Below are 4,358 nucleotides of genomic sequence, written 5' to 3' on the forward strand. Positions count from 1 at the left end.
GATGATGCCCTCCAGATCCATCCATTTGCCTAGGAATTTCATAAATTCATTCCTTTTAATAGCTGAGTAGTACTCCATTGTGTAAATGTACCACAGGGTTTTTTTTTTTAAGATTTATTTATTTATTATATGTAAGTACATTGCAGCTGTCTTCAGACACCCCAGAAGAGAGCATCAGATCTCATTTCGGGGTGGTTGCTGGGATTTGAACTCAGAACCTTCGGAAGGCAGACAGTGTTCTTAACTGCTGAGCCATCTCTCCAGCCCCTGATCCTCAGATTCTTAAGGGTTTATCGCACCCAAGGAAATCTCCACCCTCAGCAGACGTACACCCACTCCTACCCCCTGAAATATTGCTTTTCCCATCTTTGATTAAGGAAACTAATCCTTCACTGTCTGCTAAATCAGCAGTGACTTTCTCCAAAGGAGATGCCAGGCGGCTCAATATTGATATCCCTCACGGCCCACCAACAGTTGCTTCTAGACCTATAACCAGACTTAAGGCATCCATTTAAAAAAAAAAAAACTAAATAAAATCCCAAGTTCTACTTTGATGAATCAAGTGCTCATCTTCCATGTCATTTTCAAATGTCATCAAAATGCTAACAGCCACACGTCTTTCAGAAGAGGAGTAGAAGCTGAATGTTCAAGGGAATACAAGACAGGAAGTAGCTGTTCAAAGTGTCTAGAAAAATGGCTAGCACTGTGGTGGATTCTGCCCTCACCAACCTCCCCACCCTGTGCGACGCCACCCTGCAGAGCCACTTTAGCTGCACACGTCCTTTTATAACCTCAGCAAGTCATTCTGCCCTGTCCCTTAGAGTCCTCGAATGCCATACTGACCATGTGCCACCTCCATGTCTTGTTTGCTTGCTTGGTTTTATCAAGATAGGGCTTCTCTGTGTGACGGCTCTGCCTATTCTGGAACTCACTTTGTAGACCAGGCTGACCTCAAACCCACAGAGTTCTGCCTACCTCCCAGTGCTAGGATTAAGGGCGTGTACCACCATGCCCAGCCTCACTTTCAACTCTTAAAAAAGAGGCACACATTTCCAAAATGCACTAATTTGAAGATTAAAACCAACTCATCAAGGACAGATAACTGAGATTTGGAGTTCTGACTAATGAATTCGTAGCACCACCAGAATGTGACTCCTCATTACAGTTCTGAAATGAAACATGCAGCAGAATTCTCAATTGTTTCATTAAAGAGATCTGTGTCTATCTATAGGGTTCAGTGTCTAGGAGTACGAATCAATGTGGGTTTTTTTTCTGCTGTTTTCCTGATGGTACTGTTTAGCCTGAGGTTCTTGTTGGCATTTCCCAGTGTGTCCTTTGAAATGTCTTAACAGCTCCTTTGACTTTACCTGTTGTTAGGGTATACTGGATGAAGGTGTGTCTCTGTCCTTCCTCACCTGCCTAAGGCATTCTATGATTGACTTTAATAAAGGGAAGGTGGAACTCCTGGGCTGAGAGAGGGGGTCTCTGGGAGAAGAATCAGCAAGGAGGATTTGTTAGCAGGACACAGGAAGAAACAAATGCCTAGATGAGTGCGAGAGAGGTAATGAATGAGTCAAGTGGTAGTTGTGGTGGGTTAATTAAGCCTAAATGAGACGGCTCAGCAGTTAAAAGCACAGACTGCTCTTCTGAAGGTCCTGAGTTCAAATCCCAGCAATCACATGATGACTCAACCTTCCATAATGAGATCTGATTGCCTCAGATTCTGGGGCAACTGGAGTCAGCTACAGTGTACTTATGTATAATGATAAATAAACCTTTGGGCTGGAGCTAGCAGGGGCTGAGTGAGCGGGGTTGGCTGGAGTGAGCAGAGGTCCTAAAATTCAATTCCCAAAAACCACATGAAGGCTCACAACTATCTGTACAGCTACAGTGTACTCACATACATTAAATAATCTTTAAAAATAAAGTTAAAGCTAGCTGAAAGATAGCCTACACTTATTATAAATAATAAGTCTTGTGTCATTATTCGGTGGCTGGGGCAGGGGTTATCCAAGAAAGTCTGGCAATAACATGTAGTAGTGTGATTTGCCTCGAATATCCTATTTGAAGTGTCAAATTATAGATGTCCCATTTAGAGCTGAGCACCCGAGACTGTTAATCACTGCAATTTACCAGTTGTGCATTTTGCATCCATCATCCTCTACTGCAAAAAGAATCCTCCCAGATGTGAGTTGAAAGATGGACTCATCTGTAGGTATAAAAAGCATGGGGAGGCTAGACTAGGTATGAGGGCACACATCTTTAATGCCAGCACTTCGGACACAGAGTCAAGAAGATCTATGTGAGCTCAAGGTGAGAGTGAGTTCCAGGCCAGTCACAGGGTTACAAAGTGATAGATCCTATATCAAAAAAGGAAACAACTACTATAACATAGGACAGTTTATTAACATGTCTATTTATCAGAATAACGGAGTAGGTTTTTCCCTAGGACCCATGACAGCCGGTCAGTCTCAACCCAGTTAACCAGTACTAGGCAAGAGTTGCCTCTCATGTAGCCTTAAGTCTACCCAGAATGTAACTGGTTACTCCCTTGTCTTTTTTTGTTTTGTTTTGTTTTTGTTTTTGTTTTTGAGACAGGGTTTCTCTGTATAGCCCTGGCTGTCCTGGAACTCACTTTGTAGACCAGGCTGGCCTTGAATTCAGAAATCCGGGCTGCCTCTGCCTCCCAAGTGCTGGGATTCAAGGTGTACACCACCACGCCCGGCTCTCCCTTGTCATTTTTGCCCCAGTTGCACCCTGGGCACATCTGGCACTCATTATTGTAGCTCACAGTTGGCTAAGGGTGTTGATTGCTCTTCTCGCCTGGTAGCATGCACAGACCATTCCAGCACTATGAAGCTAGCTGGTCAAGATGGCGATTCCAGGTCAGTACCAACTTGACTTTTCTGTGTTCTATCACATGTGTGCATGGTCTTTAGAAATAGTTACTTATCAAGTTCTGGAGAGTAACCAAACGCAGTAACAATAATCTGTAAGGTTTGAGGGAGCGGGGAGGGTCTATGACCTCATTGACCAACAACTTGAAAAGATGTCGCTCACACCTGACACTGGCCTTGAACTTGCTATATACCAAAGCCCGATCTAAACAACAGTCAGCCTTGGGTCACATACCAAAAATAAACAATCTACGTTTTTGCTAGCCAAGCATCTACAACTAAAACCTGTCCCATGCCCTTGAACCATCCTCTGATGGCTTTTAGTAAAGCTCTTTAAATGTTCTGCCTTTACTACTGCACAGAAGCATCCGATGCTGACCTATTGGCCATACCAACTGCAGGTAAGGAACATATTCAGGTTGTAAAAGAGCAATAGGATTCAACAGAGCTGTAGAACTGCTTTTTCCAAGACGAAGCATTTCCCTGACCAGAAGACTGACAGTCTGCCAAAGGTCTCATTCTTACTGGGTTTCCCCTTAAAAGGCTTACACATTTTGAAGGACTTAATTTAATGAGCTCATTTAAAAAATTTACCATTTTTCAATTAGTAAGAGCGAAGATGAGCAAGTTCTCAGAAACTAGCTCCTCGAAGGCGTCCACAAACAGAACAAAACCAAACGTCCTTCCCCAGAGAACAAACACTTGCATTCTTGTGTGGCAAGTATTTTATGCACCGAGCGAGCCATCTCCTCAGCTCCTTAAGGGTATTTTATATTACAGTATAATAAAATTAAATCACAAGGTGCTGAATTGGTAAGTTCTGGGTAAGTGAGATGCTTTATCTTGATGTGTAAAGTGAGGAGTCACCGTGGAAGATACCCAGGATCTACCTCAGGCCTCCCTCCACAAGACCCACCCACACGTGTCAACACACACGTGAACATGCATATACACAAAGTCACTTTAAAAAATAAACAGGACTGAAGAGATGGCTCAGCTCTTCCAAAGGTCCTGAGTTCAAATCCCAGCAACCACATGGTGGCTCACAACCATCTGTAATGATGTAATGAGACCCGATGCCTTCTTTGGGTATGTCTGAAGACAGCTGCAGTGTACTCATATAAATAAGTCTTTAAAAACAAACAAACAAAAATCCAAGGATTTGTTAAACTATGTCTGATCTTTACCTTCAATTTCAGGTAGGAAAGAGATATCCACTTTTTAAATTAGGGAATAAATTTAGAAATACACAAATTCTCCCGTGTTACAATCTCCAGAAGGGCCTACTAGACTCAGGAGTGGACTGTGTTCTGGCTTACTGTGTGGCAATAACAAAGAAACATCTTTTTAAAAAACTATTTATATATATATATATATATATATATATATGTGTGTGTGTGTGTGTGTGTGTGTGTGTGTGTGTATCTTATTATTTTATGTTCATTGGTGTTTTACTTGTGT

Source organism: Mus caroli, chromosome 10 (assembly GCF_900094665.2).
Source record: "Mus caroli chromosome 10, CAROLI_EIJ_v1.1, whole genome shotgun sequence".
Classification (NCBI taxonomy): domain Eukaryota; kingdom Metazoa; phylum Chordata; class Mammalia; order Rodentia; family Muridae; genus Mus; species Mus caroli.